This window comes from Calidris pugnax, unplaced genomic scaffold (genome assembly GCF_001431845.1).
Source record: "Calidris pugnax isolate Ruff unplaced genomic scaffold, ASM143184v1 scaffold17, whole genome shotgun sequence".
NCBI classification, from domain to species: domain Eukaryota; kingdom Metazoa; phylum Chordata; class Aves; order Charadriiformes; family Scolopacidae; genus Calidris; species Calidris pugnax.
Genome location: NW_015090794.1, coordinates 9639704 through 9659443, shown reverse-complemented (window position 1 = coordinate 9659443; position 19740 = coordinate 9639704). Strand labels below are relative to the sequence as shown.

The 19740-nt window shown below is 44.9% G+C and overlaps 2 protein-coding genes across 5 annotated transcripts in view; both read left to right on the top strand.

The window, feature by feature from the left end:
• Positions 1-19740, top strand: part of ABAT (4-aminobutyrate aminotransferase) — a 54628-nt gene continuing 34888 nt past the window's right edge. Inside the window, exon 1 of one of the 4 annotated variants that reach the window (XM_014936365.1) lies at positions 1-32. The gene's annotated coding sequence lies outside the window, so the exon portion shown is untranslated. Of the gene's footprint in view, positions 33-7257; positions 7318-13706; positions 13985-14799; positions 14938-19740 lie in introns of those variants that run through there. The other 3 variants (XM_014936367.1, XM_014936366.1, XM_014936364.1) reach the window with 3 other exon arrangements.
• METTL22 (methyltransferase like 22) overlaps positions 1-19740 on the top strand; it is a 52110-nt gene that overhangs the window by 28444 nt on the left and 3926 nt on the right. The gene's annotated exons all lie outside the window — the stretch shown is intronic.

Genomic DNA, 19740 nt, shown 5'->3' with positions numbered 1-19740 from the left:
CGGCCGGAGGAGACGCAGCCCCGCACCTCCCGGTGAGCGGCGGAACCGTGCGGGGACGGCGGCCGGGGCGGCGGCTGCTCGGGGCGGGGGGGCCTGCGTGAGCCCTCCCGGCGGGGGACTCCCCGGCTGGGTTTAGGAACCCGCAGGCTGCCGGGTCGCCCGAGCCCGGCGGCACCCCTCTCCCGACGCCTCCATCCCCGCAGACGGCGGTGCCCCTCCTCGCTGGGGATGCGGCGGGGAAGGAGAGCAGGCTGCCCCCGCCCGCCCCCTCACTGATACTCTTCCCGTGGCCAAGGGCTGCCAGGCGCCCCTCCATCGCGGTGTCCCCACCTCCGCAGCCAGGGGGTTGGCGCCGGGGCTTCCCGGGGATCCGGCCGCAGCCCCTGGCCCCCCGCAGGGCCAGCGCGTTGGTGCGGGCGGGAGGTACCGTGTGTCGCAGGGGGGATGTTGGCATCCTCGGGGAGCCCTTTTTTTGTTTTGTTTTCCGTTAGAGCTGAGCGTGGTTCTGGACCCCAGCAGGTGCCAGACAGGGCGCAGCCGGCAGCCATTCCCGAGGGATTCGGGGGAACCATGCTGAGCGGGAGGGTTTGTTGTTATCCGTGAGTTTCGCGGTATAAGGAGGCGGCGGGTAACGCTGTGTGCACCGGCTGCCCCGGCAGGGGTCGGGTCCGACCGGCGGGTGGACCGTGACACAGACCCGCGGAGGGGAGGGGGGAAGAAGGGGATGGGAGGGCGCAAAACCCGTGAGAAAATACGTGCGTGTCGTGGGGAAAACACGATTGGCCTTGCGTATAGCTCTGCCCTTCTTCATGTGCTGCATCCAGCTGAGTGAAAATCTTCAGTAATGGTGTTTATGGAGGCCTGCTGCTGCACTTTCAGCTGAGATTCATCAATTCTTTTCAGTTTCCTGTTCTCCAGCTAATGCCTGTGGTGCAAAACCCAGGCTACTACCTTAGGCTTTGCCTTAGGACCTCCCTGGCTTGGCTTCCCTTACCTTCATTTGTGCTTTAGCGTGTGGCTGTTTAACCAGAGCTTTGCCTTTGACTAGCTAAGATTTGTCTCTGTCATTCTCCTGTTTATAAAATATAGTAAAGGGAGTGATATGCAAAGAAACTGAACTGTTGCGGGAGACCTCCAAGTAATTTTGTAATCAGTAATGAATGTTCAGGCTCATAAAAATTGGATTTTGCCCTACTGTTCAAAGGCATGGCTCATGGATGTGAACTCTTAAAAAAGTCTTGGTTCGTATAATTTGAGGCAAGGTGTTCAGTAAAGGATGAAAGCCAACTGGTATAAAAGGACAGTATTAGTAGGGTTACCTTCTGGAAGCTCTACAGTATGGAAGTTGCCTATTAAATCCTATTTTAGTCTGATGATTGTATTAGAAATTGAATTGAGGACACCTTTTGCAGTTCTTGTGTTCGTTGTTTTTTTTACTGTAATTAGTCTTTCTGTCTACTTGAGTAGCTTGAGTGTTGGGCAAATTGTGTCTGGGGTCGGCTTGTCTTCTCTGAGTTACATATGCAGGCTTGGAAAGAAAGCTGATGTTGCAAGTTACCTGGTAGGCAGCCTTTTGGATTCAGGATTGGTCTTCTGGTCTTGTGTCTGCAGTCAGCCAGTGCTCTGCCATTACAGAATCACAGAAATCTTCTAGGTTGGAAGGGACCTCACTGCGTTGTACCTCCTTGGACAATCTGGAGAGCAAAAAACCATGATGCAGATATCCCCAGGTAACGGGGACCTGAGTCTGTAAGCAAACAAGCTGACTGCTTTTTTACGACAGGGGAAAAGAAATGCAACAGAACTGGTTTCTCCAAAGCCCAGCCCTTTAGTCTTCTGGGGAATAAGAGGCTTAGAGGCATACTGCACAGTGAGGTGTCTTGTGCATTCAGATACAAAGTAAACTAAAATACATGGATAAAATTGGATATTTATGCCCAGGAGGCAGTAAGCAAGCACAGCATGCAAATAAACACCAAACAAATCGGTAGGTGTCCTGCTGGCAGCTGGGCTGTCATTGGAAAAGGAAAATGTCCTGATCTGGGTTCTTTCAGAAGCATAGAGGAATTAAGATGCTCACAGGCCATGTGTATATACATCCAAACCAGTTCTTGCTGCACCTCCCAGCAGCTTAAAGTTTTCCAGGTGGTTGCCCTTGCCCTATCTACTTTGTATGGTGCTTAACAGCAAAGCTTCAGAACAGTTTGTACGGTGCCCTCTGTGCCCCACAGCTGTATCTGTCAGCACTCTACCTGCACAGATCCCAGTCCTACTGGGTGTGTGGAGAGGGATGACTCCTGCCATTGGAGGTGCAACTTCTGCTGCAGAGTGTTCCTCCTGGTTTGTGCTCTGATCACTGGGCCTGAATTAAAGCAGCTCAAGTTACCTCTTGACATACACCCCTACTACTGCTTAAATTCATACTTTCAGTGATTATAATATCAAGGTTCACAGAATTAGGAAGATGTCACAGCTGATCCAAGAAAAATTGGCTCCGCTGTTTGGCTTCCCAGCCCTATTTTATGACTTTTGGGATTGAGAGTCTATTCCAGAAACACTTCTAAAATTTTTAGCTTTTTCAAGTATAAATTAAGATTCTCTTCCTTTCCTACCTAAATGGAAACAGCTTGTGGAAATGTCTCAGAAAAAAAGGTCTGTTTAGTGGCGGTTCATGTATGTACTGTATGGACAGCATAGCATTCATTGTTGGTTTGGTGGTTTTTTTGGTTAATCTCCTTTACTTTTGGCTTTGGCTTGCCAGAGGGAGCAGGGAGAAGAATGGAATACGTCTTGATGGGGTAATTCTCAGATTTCATGTAAGACATTTCTCCTCTTTATTGTTTACAAAGACCGCTTGATTCCTTCTTGTATGTTGCAAATGGTCACTCTGTGTGCACCATTTTTGTTCAACCAGTCTTTTCCAGCAGTGCCTACTCATCTTTTACCATTCCTTATAGGCTTTTAAGAGATTTTCAGGCATAATGGTAAGCCTGAAACAAATAGTGAGGTATCTTATCCCATTTGAAAGAGTAATAAAAAAGACCTGGATTTCATCAGAAGGAGAGCAGGTAGTTCTGACTTACAGGAAGCTGTGACAGTATATGTAAGTAATGCAAAAATGACACATCAGGAGCACTACAGCTTAAAGACCATCAATATGCTACCCAAAAAATTATCAGTGTGGGCCTGTCACCTATAGAAGGATGGATATGCTTGAAAACTTACGTAACGGATTTCAATCAGGAGGCTGAAAACACCCTATTCTTGTTCCAGGCTGGTCTGCTTTCAAATTCTTTATGAACAGAAGAGGTTGCCTTGGGGGTCAGAGCTGCCATCAACTTAAAGTAGATCATTCTACCAGCTACTGCTCTGTGGCTTGAAAGCCGTACATCTCCATCCCCTCTTTGTTTCTGATTTTTTTTTTATCTGTTTTATCAGATCACAGCCCTGTTTCCTGAAATGACGGCTATGGGCCAGGAAAACAGTGATATTTTCTTAGCCATATGGTGTTTGTGCAAAAATAACAGTGTTCTGGGGGTTTTCCAAAGCATGCAAAGAGTATAAAACAGAATATTGTCCTAAACTGTTTCTGTGGCTTTCAGACTCTTCTCTGATCTGTGGGAGGAGGGTTCTGTACTGTGTCCTTGTATTAGATTGTTTGTCTTTTGTTTTGCAAAATATTTTACTGTTCATTTCCCATCTCTTAGTTAGCCAGATGCTAGAAATTCAGCAGAAGAATCAGGTAGGAGCCTTGGTTATGTGTTGTAGTTCTTTGGTTATATGGAAGAAGAAAGTTGTCTCTCTTGCTGTCCATTGACAGTACGTCTCTTTGCAGCAGAGAGAACATTTTCAGAGAGTATGATTTTCTTTTGAAAAGAAACCCCACTTTTTGCAGTATGAATGCATGTTCTTTTGTCCTAGTTTTGTGGGTTTGGAGTATTTTTCCATTTTGTGTGTGGCAGCTTCTACTATTTGCCAATTGTAAATTCTATTGAGGAAATGGATACATGTTCTAGCTCAGGCTGGGTAGTCATTTAATTATTTTACTGCACCAGCTAGCAGCTGATCTCACTAGCCGCCTTTGTGAAGGTGTATTGCAGTAGCTTCTGAAGCTGTGCTGCTGAAAGCGTGACACCTACAGTGTCAGGGACACAGGGCTGCCCTAGTGATGAGGTCTGCCCTTATCATTTTTAAAAAATGACAAAGCTGCACTGTGCTGGTTGATGTGAGAAAGCATTAAAACCACTCAACTAAATGTACTGCCTTTAGTAGGCGAACACTGCCAGCTTGAAGAAAAGGACTAGGAATGCAAACTGACTCAGATTTAAGTGATTCGCCTTTATATTGTCTATTGCAATTATTTTAGTGAATCTCTCTCAGTTTTAATGGAGGAAAAAAAGCATTTGTGTAGATGAGTGCTTGTATTGTAACATATCAAACTCTGGTTTTGGCCTCCAGCTGAAAGGCAGTGTACTATATAACTCTTTCTGTGGCAAGGTATAAGGCACTTTAAAGGCAATAATGTTTCAGAGTTGGCAACTGTCCCATTTAGATTTTATAATTTCGCTGAAATACAACTCAGCATTGGCAGGGAGTGGAGGTCTCTATGAAAAGTTTATCTTCTTGTGACTCTTGCGAAACTCAGTAGTTTAAAAATTAAAATCTAATTCTGATGGTGTTTCTGGGGGCAGTTCAGAGTAATGCAGCTTGTGAGGGTTTCATGTAAGAAGTCGGTATGTCTCAAGTACGCTCCAGGTGACAGGACGAAGTGCCAAACTACTGTTTTAGCTGTACTGCTGTAATTCTGAGAGTAAAACAACTTCTAAACCTGTCTCCAGTTTTCCTTATCTCGAACACTTGAAAATATTCCTTCTTCTGGATGGAATTTTCCTTGCCATCCCCAAGCAAAATTCAGGTTTAATCTTACAAGTGAAAATAAAATACATTGCTTTGCAACTGTTGTACCCATATGTGGAATCCAGTTTATCCTGGCTGGGCAGGGGCAGGTGGCTGCTGGGACCCTCTGCACAAGGGTGAGGGTACTGGGAGTGCATCACTGTACCGGGTCTTCCCCAGCAGAAGGACGTTCCTTGGCCACAGGAGGAGACAGTTGATGTGGAAGAAACATGCAAGTGCTTCCTTTGGTTTGTAGCACGTTCCTATTTTATGCTGACTCCCTTGTGTACTTTTCACTGCGTCAGCTGAGAGGTTTGGATTTGGGTTCCCGTGTCAAACCGATGCTCTGTTCCCTGCTGACAGTTCCACTCTCACAACTGTATGGGCCATGTTGCTGAGGAGGGATCCTGGCATCATGATCAGCTCGTCTGTTTCCCATTTCTTTTCATCTTGTCCACCATCTGCATGTGATGGGCACCAGATTTTTCTTTTCTGAAGCCTTTTAGCCTGCCCACAGTGACATCCCCTCCATTTCTACTGTCTTCCCATGTAGCTTTCCAGCCTTTGTGTTTACTACGTCTCAGATCTTTTCTAAGGACTCTCAGTTCTGCCTTTCAGCTCTAAACCCAAATCCTTTTGACTGGAAGACTGTAGTAGCTCTGTGGGAGGCATAGCAGATCATACACGAGCCTGTCGGATAAAAGACATGCCAGTGTGGAAAGTGGAGCTGGAAGGGTGGACAGGATAAACGGACAGAGAAAGTGAGGAGAGGGGCTGTCCTGCCTGCCACCTGAGCGGGCATCTCCGCCTGGAGCACACAGGTTGTCTGTAGGTCGGTTGGGTGGCTAGGAAGCACTGTGATAGATGTGTGGCTGTGGAAGAGTGTTACCAAAGAGCGCAGATTTCCGGCACACAGTTTTCTTTCTCATTTGTTGGGAAGGTGGGTGTTTTGAGGGCTTTTATTTTTTCCTCCCCTTGTAACCTTGGTTTCATCACTGGTTTCTCACAAAGCAAAGCAGTGGGTGTTGGGAGGAGACATAAATTAGTGATGATGTTTTCATGATGTCCTATTTTTGATTTTTGGCTCAATTTTAAAGTAGCCAGCTTCCATCTGTAAGCCTTGTACCAGGCAGAGCACAAGGCAGCAAGCTCCCCTAGTGCTGGATGATTTCATGCCGTCTTGCCTGTAATCTTGGTATGAAATCACCCCTTCCTCTCCCTCCTCCTTACCCAGCAAGTGAACAACCCTACAGACTTTTTCACAAGGGATGTCTCCCCTTGCCTGCCAGCACTTTTCCTTTCTGAATGAAGCAAAGCAAGAATATAGGGTTGCAGAAGCCACTGAGGAAAATGGGGGGGAGGGGAGGGAAGTAATTTCAGGGAAAGGAAAGAATAATAACCCTCATTTGTATTTGTATAGCATCATGCTCAATCTTGATTAAAGACTTTGAACATCACAACAGCATGCCAATTTTGGCTTCCTCTTTTAGCAAAGGATAGAGCATGCAGAGGTTCTTGGCAGCACCCTTTGACAGTAAACACAACTGAAATCAACTTGTATATTTTAAATAGGTCTGGAAATAATACAAAAATGTGAAAAAGTAATGTAAATAACATAGAAATTAAGTATTTTAAATAAGCTCAGTGTAACTTATTAGAGTCACATTTTTTGTTTGTGTTATGTTTCCTCCAAATCTGTCTGTCAGCCTTTCTTCATGTTAGATGCCAAATACTGGGAACCAGCCATCCTGTTCTTCTCTGCCACCCCTCTTTCTGCAGCTGGCATTAATGACGCATTTTTTGCCAGGTGTTTGCTTAATACTAGTGTTGCAATGTACACCAAAAAAAATTAGGACACTAGGAGTAGGATGGAGGAAGCAAGTTTGTACTGAAGCATTTTTAACAGCTCGCTGTGTAAATCTGATGATATAAATGATTGCCTCAGTGGGAATTGGAGAACATGGCAGGTTAAAAAGCTGTTTAGAAGCCAAAACAAACTGCTCTGGCATGACAGGACAGATTTCAGGCAGAAGATACTTCCTGGCAACAGGCCAGAGCGTAATCCAACCACAGAATGCTGCAGACAGGGTAGAGGCCACGGCTCCTGAATCCCTGCCGATCCCATCCTTTGGGGTGAAGCAGGCTGCTGAGCGTGCTGACAGCCACAGTCCCCAGACAGCAGGCACGAGGCACACATTTTTCCTCTACCCACCATCCTGCCAGCCACCCCAGTGTTCTCTCCTCCCGGCTCCAGTGTAAAGCAAACTTTGGTTTTTGCTCCACAGCTATTGCTGCAATGCAGCTTCTTGGAGAGGGAAATAGGATTACACAATCAGAGTGTGCTGGTGGAGGTAGGAACGCAGAGGATGAGTGTGGCTCAGATGATCTCCACGCTCCTTGTTTGCGGTGCAGTTTTCCCAGGTAATGGAGTTACGAGGGTGGAAATCTTCGGTTTGTTGCATGGTTTGGGCAGTGGGTATTGTAAGTGGCTGATGTAACGTGATGCTTCTGCCTTGGCCATTGTAAAAAGCAGCTGAAGAAAAAAGAAGCTGAAGAAAAACATTAAAAAGGACAGCTTGTGTTATTGAGAGGAGCAGAGGCAAGTGGAGATAATGAGAAACAGGCTGGATTCATGACGTTATGGGGCCTTTGACAGGGAAGAACTTTCATGATCCCCACAACCATCTGTGCATTGCATTAGCTAACAAATCTTGTTGTGCTTTTTTTCTTCCAATTATGAAATCCAAAATGCCAGTTCTTTTAGAAATGTCTTTTAGCAAGCAGTAGCAGGAGATCAGTGACTACTTGCTTAAATTCTCATCAGTAATCTCTATTTTTCCTTGGCCAAGAAGGTGTTTGGAAAATAGCCCTTCTGATGCAACCTGTAAGATTCCTGGTGTTAATTTATTCATAAAAATTGGACCATTACATGATCACAAATGAGTTCAGAGTTTTTTCTTTTCCTTCACTGTAGATTTTGGTGTAGCGGGACGTCGGTCAAAATGATAGGACTGATGATTAACATGGGTTCATGTGCGTGTGATCTTTCAACAGTGAGTCAAGCGTGGTGGCTACTCTGATTTGTCCTCTCGTTCCTCACTCTGCTTGGTTGTTTGCTTTCACTGGTGTACTTCATTTTCCTTGAGCTGAATTGTGACTACACTGGATGCTGTGAAGGGTTTGGTGATGTCTGTTCTCCAAACTGGGAATCTCTCTGGTGTGGATGCGAGGCTGAGCCACAGAGGAGAGAGGAGAGATAGATGGGAGTTCTTCAGAAAAGAGGCTGGGAAGATGCTTCTACCCTTTCAAACCTGAGGTTGGTTGGGTGACACCATACATTATTTCTGGGTGCAACCCTTGCATAAAGTGTATTTTCTTTGCCGAAAATACTCAGGGAAAATCATGTTCCAGAGTGATCTGATGAATGATAGGAAACGGCTCACAAGTCCAGTTTCATTGTTCTGGATGGAGAAGGGAGATGAAAGGAACTGCTTGCTACATCTGGTCAAAATCCATATCCAGCCTTGCATAACTGATCTTCTGCTCTGGCAGGTTATCAAGCTTTGGAAGCTTGCAGCTCCATTCCTTTCCTCTGTTGCGAAACTTCAGCTTCTGATTATCTTCCAGCTACTGTCACTAGTTAACAGCAAAAAGGGAAAGGGCCAGCTTGAGATAATACTGACACAGTGCTTCTAAAGGCTGATGGTGCACGTGATTTAGTAGCTTCTAGGAAGAATTATCTGGTTACTGATAAATCCTGCAGTTGCATCCATTTGGTGAAACCCTGATTTTATGAAGAAGGAAAAATTTGCCTTTTTTATTTTTCTGAGCTGCTATGACAGTGCTCTCTTGGGGCCTCTTGAGAGGGAGAGGTTAAGCACCACTGGAGGAGGATGGAGGACAGCGCTCTGAAGGGAGATGCTCTGCTGTCCCATTGTGCTAGCACCGCTTACTTTCATGAGCTATCCTTAGAAAGATAAGTATTTTCCTTAAAAGATTTTTGTTAAATAAACAAACAAGCTGTCTAACCTACTAGCTCCTTATTCCTTACTGACATACTCAGCCTGGAGAAACTTGAGGGAGCTGCTTAAAATTACACTGGCAACAGCTTCACCTTGGTCTCTTTTTGGTACAGCAGCCATTCCTAGTGTTTACTGGTGCCTCTGTGGCAGTATTGTAGTTACAGAGGCAGGCCTGTCTGACTGAGGGAAGGGAGGATAGGTGCTGCCCTGTGCCACAGGACAGCTTGAATTAAGATGTCTTTCTCTGCTCTTACGCAGTGTTTTTGTGGTATTTGATAGAAAGCGCAGTCTCCTACCTGTTCCACCACACTAAGGCTAGTGGTATTGCCAGCTGATTTGTTACTTAATTTTCATTGTTACAACCTATATTTGCAAGGTATTTCCTTGCAGTGCACCCATGGATGTTCCTCATGGGATCTTTGCGGAGCTGCAAGGATGTCCACTGGCTCTCTTGGTTGCTGGAAGTGAAATGGCTGGTGTGGGAGGTGAGGTGTGTGGCACTGACACCGGCTGGTGATGGCATGGACACTGGCTTTGGGTACTTCTCACAAGCTTTCAAACCATTCTTGGAGTGTGGGTGCAAGTAGATATTCCAAATAAGGTTTGCTCCCAAAGCCTTAGAAATCAGTTGTTTTCCATTCCTGCTTTTAGCTTGTCTGTAAATCCAGTCCAATGGGCCTTCTCCTTTATGAAATGGAAGTAGTGGGTATCTTCTGTGATTCCAGAAGCAACTGAAATAATATGCTGGGTGTGTGTCCCCACTCCCAATTTGTGCAGCTTCTCTGGGCATCACAGTTGCACGAGGATTCCTTCAACACTCTCTTGATTGCAGGTCCCTCTTCTCTTACCCCAGCAGCTATGCTGGATTTGCTCAACTTACAATAGAAACTTTTATAAAGATTTGCCCAGTACTAGCAGCCTTTCCAAAACTGTCCAACACTTTTTAACTACCTAAATGTGACATACAGAATCTCCACATTCATGTGATTCATAGCTTTTATGTATCAGACTGAAAGACCAGCGCTCAGCCTCTTGTGTGGGTGTCAGCATTATCGTGAGAGTAGAGGGTGCAGCACAGATGGACCTCGCTGAGACTTTACAAGAGAGTTTAGCCATTAGCATGCTTAGTAAGGTCTAATTTATCTCCTCAAATTTGTATCCAGGTATTTAGTACTTGTGTTAAATGTTATAATGCAGCAGCTTCATTATTTTTGTCAAATAGGCAACATATAAGGAGCAAATAAGCACAGTTTATGCAGTTTTTTCCCTAGAGGGTAACTTTCAGATTTTGATACCTTCAATGAGTCTTCCAGTTACCAGTTCTTCTACCTTGTTTTTAATTTAACAGAGTGCTTTGTCTCAGTCGCAACGACAGTTTTGTGAATGGGCCCAGTGAAGTAAAAGGCGCCACCTGAGAAATATGTGTTTTGCTGAATCAGATTGGCACTAGTTTAATCGTCCATCTGGAGCTCAAAAATAATTTTCAAAACATAATGGGGAATTTAGCCACAGAGTCTAGTGATTAACACTGTGTATGTGTCTGTGTTCCCTAAACTGTTTTGAAAACTGTCCAACTGCTGTTCTTTTAACCTGTTGCCTGACAAAACAGGCAATAATAGGACTTTTGAATAGTATAAATTCATAGTAATTGTGCTTAATTCCTATATCCCTTTCCTTCTCCTCATTCCGAATGTGAAGGTCTCATGTTTAATGGGAGTTAAAGTAGTTGACATCTGAAGAACAGAAGAGGGTGATCCCACTCTCCCTGTGTCGTGTAAGTTAAACCAGTTACTGGTTTGTAGGAAACGCAGGTGCAGCTCAGGTGTGCCCTTGCACACACCCAACCTCTGATTATTGTTTTTTTAAGCTGAGCATCTGCCCACCAAAGAAATCCCTGGAGGTTAGTGGTATTGATTGCATTGAATTCCGCTCTGTTCATGTGGCTTTTTGCTTAGTTCAAAGAAGAATAAACTGCCTCTATATTCTTAGTGTAATATTATTGAATGTCTAGGGTGGGAAGCAATCTTCTGACTAGCTATAGGTTAGAAAAGCTGCAGTGTCCTGGGTTTCCTGCAAAGCTAAGCAGTCCCAGTCTTTCCCTTTTTTCTGTTTTGCCCTTCATGATAATCCTCTTCATCAAAATAAGATTCTTATCCTTCTGTCTGCAAACCATTTGCTCAGATTTTTATGATTAACTTGGGGTCAACGTTTATATAGTCATACTTCATGTTTTCTTCCAACTACATTGAAAGATTTTTTTTTTAATATATTTTAAAATGAACCTACTAATTACTGTTACTGGTACTTAAAAGTTGATTTGACACTCCTTTTAGTGCTTTATTCCTTCTCCAAACATGGCAAGCCCTTAAGGGGGGTGTTGCTTTTCCTCTTTATGCAAGTTTGGGGTCCTGAGACCCTGCTTTTAGTCCTGTAGCAACTCCATTTTTTGAAGGAGGACTAGAACTTGGTGCTGAGTATCCTGGTGTGCCTTGTCCTCTGCTTTGTGATACTAACATGTTTTGTTCTTGTTTTCTTGCAGGCGTGTATGACGTTAAGATTTTGACATTTTGTCTGTACCCTAGAACTGCTATTTCTGGATACTGAATTTTTCTAAAGTACCGTAGCTCTGTGTTTTAAATGCTTTGTTTTCCTAACAAATTCTAGCAGGTGCTTTCTAGAGTGTGAGGGAAGGATTAAGAAGGGCTAAAGAGTTGCTTCTGGAAGAATTTGTCATCGTTTGGGTGAAATCCAGCAGTTGATAACATAGTTAAACCTTCTAATATTTCCCATAAAAACAGTGTCCTTCATACTATCCTTGTACTTCTCCTTGGTCTCCTGGACCAGCCTGGCAGAATCTGATCCCTGTTTTGCCTTGTATGTATTTCAGACATGTATATATATCAGATAAATAATGTATTTCAGAAGGATGTGTGTAGTATTGATTCATAAAAATATATCTAGCAGTGGAAATGCATGCTTTTGATCCTGCTAAAGCAGATTATTTCTTAACAGTGAAAGATTGTGTAACGAGTCTTCCTTGGAAAGCTGCATATCAGTGCAGAGCATATACTTGTGATTGGTGATGTCCTTTCCGATGACGGACTATTCAACTAGATCTCATTACCAATGTTCTCTTGATTAAATCAAGTGGAAGTCTGTGGCCGCCTTGTTACAACTGTACATTTTTAATACAACTTAAATAAGTGTTTAGCAGTTATAGTTGCTTCAAATCACCGACATAAGAATGACTGGGCCTTCTGTGTTCTTTGCCCTGCGACAGACTTTGTCATCCCCTTTGTGCCTCCAGCCTGCCAGGCAGGGGAATTATGGATATGGAGGGGCTGTGCTGTGAGCGAAGGGGCTGAAAGCAGCCATACGTCACAGCAAGAACTTACGTCCTACCTAGGAAGTGACAGCTCAGTGTCGAGCCATTTGATCCAAGGGTTAAAATAAAAAAAAAATATTCCACTACAAATAAGAGTTTATTACCGAATTATTCTCCCTCTGGATGATGAGTTTGTAAGCAGTGGGACGCGACATGGCTTAGCACGATGGGGCACGATGCTGACTGGAGTCTCTAGATGATGTTGTCTTATAAATTGTTAGCGCCACTATAGCACTTCACAGTAAGAAGTACTTTTCATACAAGATAATTTTGTTTAATGACTTTAGCCTCACATCATGTAAGGTAGCACTCAGCAGATGCACAAAAATTTCTTTGTCATACCTCAGTCTCCCCGGAGTGCACCCTTAGGAGCTGTAATCCCGATTATTCACTGAGTAAGTGTTGCAGTGTATCGCTGACACAAAGCATTGCCTTTGAATCCAATGTTTTATACGTGGTGAGTGTAAATACCTACAACTTTCCTCAGTCCTTCCCCCTCTACTTTGTGATGTGTCCCTGCACTAACCATCTGTCTGAATGGTATTATTGCACCTTTTGTGGTAGTTTAGCTAGTTAACAAATTCAATTTAGAGTCAGCAGTTTGTTTTACTGTCTGGCAACCAGTACAGGCCAGCTTAAATATGTCATTTACAGTCTGTGTATGTAATTGATAACAGATTTTAAATTATGAAGAAGGTGAGGGATCGGCTTCAGTCTTTAATTTGGATCAAATCAACAGCTTGTTACTTAGGAGTAGTATGGTATCTGTCTTATAAATGACTGCAGCCTGGGCTCCTTTCTTGACAGCTACTAGTGCTCGCTTGGGATCCAGGCCACAGTCTTATGGCCAAGGAGAAGGGAATGGAGACAGTTAGCCATGTCTGATTCCCTTCCTTATTGGTGTTAACGGCAATTTCATTAGCAGTTTGTCTGGGTGGTGATCAATTGTCCATAGTGTGCAGAAGAACTCTGGAGAGGAGCATGGTGCCTTTAAACCATATACTTGGGCAATGGATAGAAATTGGTTGTGTGGATGCTGGCATCGCGTTTGTGGGTGTGTAAATTATCTGTGTCGGGATAATGTTATAACGGAGAGAGGCTGCAGAGTGCGTTTGGTCAACCTGAACGACTTTGTGTCCCTTGTCCTTCCAGTATTAGCATGGTAATCATCACAACATCCACCCCAGCCGAATAAATACTCCTGCTGTTACTGCACTGGAGAAGGTGGAAGAAGAAAGCGCGGTGCAGTAATAGCAGCGCGAACGGGAATCACGAAATTGCCAGGGACCGTAGCCGCTTCCTACAAGCGTTGCGTCTTCCATCGCTGTCACTTGCTTCCGATAGCTGTCCTTCCCTCTGTCTGTCTTAGACCCTTCCTTGTGCTGAGCCGAGGTGGCAGGAGTCTGGGGCTGGCTCTGGCTCCCTGAGGACTGGGCTGCTCCCCCATCTCCCTCCTTGCAGCACGTGGGGGCAGGCGCTTGGGTCACAGCCCCTCAGGCAGCCTTCAAACCCCACGCTCAGCAAAGCATCCTGCCGAAACCTTGCATCCCGCAGCTGGAGCCCACGGGAGACAGGGCGTAAAGCAGGTCCTGCAGCTGGGATTTGGCTCCCTGCCTGTCAGTGGGCACGGAGCACCCCCTCCTCGGCTCGACTTCTTCTAATGCCCTGATTACTGAAGTGGGTAAGTCACCATCTTGCTTGTAATAATTACAGATTTCCTCTGTGATTTTTCACTCGTTGGTTGCCACAGCAACCGTGCAGTGGCTCAGACGAAACGCTGTCACAGGGGTTTAAATCTGAAGCGGCTCAGCCTTTTCCTGCACCCTGGCGCATCTTCCCTCTTGCCCCCCGGCGCCATGGCAACCTGGCGATGGCATCCCTGCCTCCGCCATGGCACCCTGTCCGTCCGTGGGCCTGAAGGGATGCTGCAGCCCAGCCCCTGCTGTTATTCTCTGTGCGTGTCAGCGTCCCTCCATTCCCGGTCTCGGGCAATGCGCGGGGGGCAGCCCTGGGATGTGTGCTGGCTGTGGGGCTGCCTGGAGAAACCGGGAGCAACTGAGCCCAAACGAGGTTGTTTTTGGACAGTTGTGAGCCCAGGTGTCACCCACGGGATATTTCCAAACCAGAATTAAATGAAAGGGTTTGAGGACAAAACCTGTTCTTCAGCTTCCACAATTCTTGAAAACTAAGGGGCCGTTTCAAACAGTCTGGCTCTGCGCTTCGGGGCTTTGGTTTCAGAAACCTGGCAGAAGGCATTGGGGTGGACTCAGACTCTCAGGGCACCAGGCGGATGGGCTGCACCCCGTGCCAGAGTCACGGGGCAGAGCTGCTGGTCTGGGTTTGGGCTGGGTATGTCTCCGCTGGCTGTGGCTGAGCACGGGGTATAGCTTGCAGGAGCGGGTTTCGTTAACCTTCATTAACTGGGGCATCCCCCCCAGCTGAGCTGCAGGGTGGCAGTTCGGGGTTTCCTGCGGGTGATGCCTGTCCTCGCTGGCGGCAGTGGCGAGCGGCTGCTGGAGGGAGCTGGCAGCAATGGCACTCCTCGGGGATGCGGCCGGCAGCAGCCTGCTCTAAGGTGAAGGAGAGCAGCGTTTCCAGGACCCGGCTGGCTGCAGGGAGTTTCATCCAAGTGCTGTAAGTGCCTGTCTCTGTGTGCGGTGGGGGTTAGCGCAGACCCCGGCCACGCTGGCAAGGACTGCGCTCCCCTGCTTGCTGTTGGGAGGGGAATGTGTGTCTCTGTGTGTGTGCAGGCGTGTGACATGTTAGAACGTCCCTGTCATGGGTACGCGTGGTTAGATGTTCCCAGGTTGTTTGCTGCACCCCTTGTAAAAGAGATCTCCTGCGTGGCTCTGCTTTTCTGTGTTTTCAGCTGAAATGGGGGTCACCTTGAGAAACCAGAGCACTTGTTCCTGGTTAAGACATTTTCCTTGGTTTGGTGCAGGCTGCCTCCAAGTGAGCTATTTTATGACTTCAGGAAGCAGAAGAATAAATTGTGCTTTTACAGTACATTTTATTTGATGCTATTTATTTACCGTTTTCATGACCTCTGAGGAGGCAGTGGTAGGATACCAAGAAATAAAACTGTACAAGGGATGTAACTGAATTTCCTCAGAGGAAGCTACACTTGAGGATATTTTGCAATACATTAATTTTTCTAAAACTACAGAACGCTTGTGGAGCAATTAATCTGAAAAGCACGGCTGTGTTATAACTTAAGCTGTTTAACCCATTGAGAGCTGGCCTGTTTTGGTGTGGGAAATGTGGAAATTAGCAGGTGTGGTTTGGATATGTTGTTGCCATCTGCAATTAAAATAATGGATTCAAAATACACAGGCTTGAAGAGAGGATCTCATGGGTAGCTCACTAGTAAAGTTCACTGAAATATCAAAAAGTGCTGTTTTTTTCAGTGGGAACTATTAAGGAATGTCAAACTAAAAAAGAATCAAATTTTTTCAGCTAACATTAGTTGTGTTTGTTTTTACCACCATTTATGTACGCTTATGCCATTTATGTATGTATTTTAACTGTCGATCTGGAACTTGCCCAATTTCTAACATGCTTTTTAGACCCCATTTTTTCTTTTCCTGTGACCATGTGGTCACAGGTGCATATCTCATCCCAGCTTAGCTGTTCCAATAGCTCTTGAATCAAAAATGAGCTGCTCAAGAGTTTAGTGGGTCACCTGAATCCTAGTGTGCCATACTCACAACATTCCCACCTGTTCTTATTCATTGGGTTATGGACCAGGAGTCTTCTTTCTCCAATATTTGTTGGAGAGAGGGGAAAACAGAGACAAGGGCAGAAAGATTATTTTTTTTATAATAAACAAAAAAAAAAAGAGAAAAAGATGTATTCTTATCCAACCACCATGTGCTTAGAAGACATCTAAGGAAGAGAAACTGGACATGAGTGTAATTACATTTGTGACTGTAGATGAGTTTTAAAACTTGCTGGAAGGACGGAAGATTTCTGTTCCATCTTCACTGGTTCTGGGTTCAGCTCTGCCCCTCTTGTTGGTCTCATGAGGCAGGTGGGCATTGCCGTGTCGTGATGGATACTGTACGGTACTTTCAAGCTATAGACATGAGGTTTTTCTCTTGGGCCTTGCATCTTGCTTTGGGCTTGTGCTGCAGTTTTCAGAATAGACTGACTTGAATGCCAGCTGAAGGTGGAGTGAGGTAAGGTAGCTGTGCAAAAAGTCAGTTTATTAGAGAAGACTTAAACTGTTGTGTGCAATATTTACCATTTTGTCAAGACTCGAAAGACAAAACCAGTCTCCCCATTTCTGTTCTTCTAAAGATTAGTGGGAGTGTTTGATCCTGTTGGTGTCAATAAATAAATAAGCAACCATGAATAACAGACACTTGAGCTTTCCTTGTAACTATGACAACTGTGTCCTTGACAACTTAAGTACAATCATGGAGTTTCCAATTACATCCTGTTCTACACAAAGCCGTGAAGGTTATTAGAGGAATAAACAGCAAAAGCAACTGTCAGCATGTGAAGTGTTTCTGGCAAAATCCATTTTGGTGGTAGATAGAGATTTCCATTTGCAGGTAGCTGTTCCATGTTTTGTTGTCGTTGTTGGTTGGTGGGAAACGCCTTGGTGAGCTGTGCTTTCCAAGGACAAACTCCCTGTTCCTTGATGAGAGTCATTCGTCGGCTGACTTTCTCAGCTACTGCCTGATGTTGTGGGGTCCTTGTAACCAACTTTACTTTTGAAGTGTGAGGCTGTGGCCTTTGACCACGCTGGGTGAGGAGCAGCCTATTTCTCTTTTCTTCACCGTTTCATGAGGATGGTCCTAGGTGTTATTCTTCCTGAAGTCAAGGGTTTCAGCTGTGTTTTTGTGTTGGGTTTATATAGATGCTGAATGGAAAAATCTAATGCCAGCATTATATGAACACTACTTGTAAATTTTCTTGCATCTACCTCTTAACAGGACTTTGCTATTCCTGTGATAATTTGAGATAGCCTTAGTCTAGCCATTACTAGAAATTCTTGGTGTTACACTTACAAACTTCTCTTGCAAATGCTGTTGTAAGCTAATTCAATTTATTTTTTTTTTCAGAAATATCCCTTTGAAAAAAAACCTCTTGAACTAAAAGGAACTGTTGTATTCCATTGTGTGCACTCAGGCTTTCATAACTACATAGTCTATATTGAACTCTTAACTCTGCTTCTGGGACCAAGTGAATTGCAGTTAAATACATCAACATGCTGGCAGGCGTATTTATTTATTTACTTTGTTGTTTACTACATTTAAGTGGCTAAAGCAGTAAGTCAGGATTTCTGATGTCACTCTGTGCTCTGTCAATAACACTGGTTAAGTCATTCAATTTTTCCCTGCGTTGATCTATTGGATGTGGACATTCCCCATTTCCCCAGGGGAGGGTGGAGCAGTACTTAATGATTGCAGTAGGTTTTCAGACAGCGAGTGCTGGATACATCATCTTTTTATGTAGATGCTGCCATGCCATTAGGTTGCCCCATTCTTCCTCAAATGCAGACTAAGAAAGAACGTGATTATGTTTAAAGGATGAGAGGCTCAACTGTCTTCTGCCTCACTCATACTTACATTTCTTTGTGAAATTGCAGGGATATTCCAGACTGTGGGATCTCCTTGTGCTGTCTTTAGAAGTAAAACACTTGAGCTTCATCACTTAAGGCATGAAAGATGCTTGTTTATGAACAGTGCGGTGGAGCAGTACTTAATGATTGCAGTAGGTTTTCAGACAGCGAGTGCTGGATACATCATCTTTTTATGTAGATGCTGCCATGCCATTAGGTTGCCCCATTCTTCCTCAAATGCAGACTAAGAAAGAACGTGATTATGTTTAAAGGATGAGAGGCTCAACTGTCTTCTGCCTCACTCATACTTACATTTCTTTGTGAAATTGCAGGGATATTCCAGACTGTGGGATCTCCTTGTGCTGTCTTTAGAAGTAAAACACTTGAGCTTCATCACCTAAAGCATGAAAGATGCTTCTTTATGAACAGTGCAAACCAGGAGACTTGTCCCCCTTTAAAAATCCAGGTCTGTTTGTTGCTATTTTTTTAAGACGGGGCCCTTCAGCTGTTTGGCAGGCCCCAGACATGGAATGCTATCTGCCAGAAGTTGGTGAAAATAATAAAAAATTAGTAACAAGGGATTTTCAGGAGTTTACCAGGTGCAAAATGTAGAAGGGCTAGTTAAGATTTTTTTCCTTCTAACTTGTCACGCTGTTGCAGAGTAAGAGATGATAGGGCTTGGGCAGCATGAATGAGGCTGAAAGCTTGTCCCTGACCAGCTCAGAAGTTGCAGCCCCATCCAGCTCCGGTTTTGGCAGCCTTTCCATCTTTTCCCTCTTTCAGAACTACTTATCTTATCTCTGACTCACCATATGGTAGTCGCTGCTTGTGTGACAGGGTCTGTGACTCCTTCTTCCTAGTGCCCATGTCCTGGCCCCAGTATCTGGACTCTCTCCAGCTTGCCTCTGACGTATGCCAGTCTGATTCTTTTCCAGAAAAGTTGTTTGAAGACCTCTTGATATGCAGGTGTGGGAGCGTTGTGGTGGTTAGAAAAAAAGAAACAATAGCTCATGGAAGATAACACAAAAAAATTTGACCGGTAGAGCTTTATCACATTGTGGGGCTCTGTAACAGTAGTTGGACTCGCTATCTTGTGAAGCCAGGGAAATTAACTTTTAATTCCAAAGGAAAATCAGCTTTGCAGTGTTTTCCCACTTCCAGCGCAGCTACCTGAGTACTGCCAGAATTTTCAACAGTGCTCTTTTGTTTTAGTCACAGGAACTGTAGCTGACTTGGCCTCCCCATTTGCAGTTTAAAAAACATTTTTAACATTTCCACTGTTTAAAAAAACAGATGCAGAAAATGCAGTGTGGGAGCATGCTGAGCTGTGAACTGGAGGGCCTTCTCACTGCTTTGAGAAACACCCTCTTAGAAGCTGTCTGCACCAGCTCACCTCCAGGATGCCAGGCCAGGCTGGGGTGTGGAGAGGGTAGTTTTGCTTTCAGGTGTAATGCTGGTGCTGCCTGTGGGCTCCCAAGGGGCCGGGGAAGCGGCCACCGCCATGCGGGATGCTAGGGCTTCAGGATCTTGGGCTGCTGCCCCTGTGCCACCAGCAGACCCCGTGCAGTTTGCAAAGCCAGTAAGCCTGGTGCTGCTTTCACATTGAGGTGGATCCAAGCAAACAAGAGTAAAAGATAGTTTGAGATGTTTTAAATTTCATTGCAATTAATATGGAGCGCTGCTGTGAGTCATAGAAAAGTCAGGCGAAGGAAAACAGCAAAGAAGGAATTAATTTGCCCTTACCTCCCTGCTCCCGGCCCCCAAAATACGTATTGTGAGGACTTGTGGAGTAATCGCAGTGTGCAGCTTGGGCTGCTGTTTCTAAACCACTTAATTATTCTGGTTAAATGGGTTTGGAGCAGCTGAGG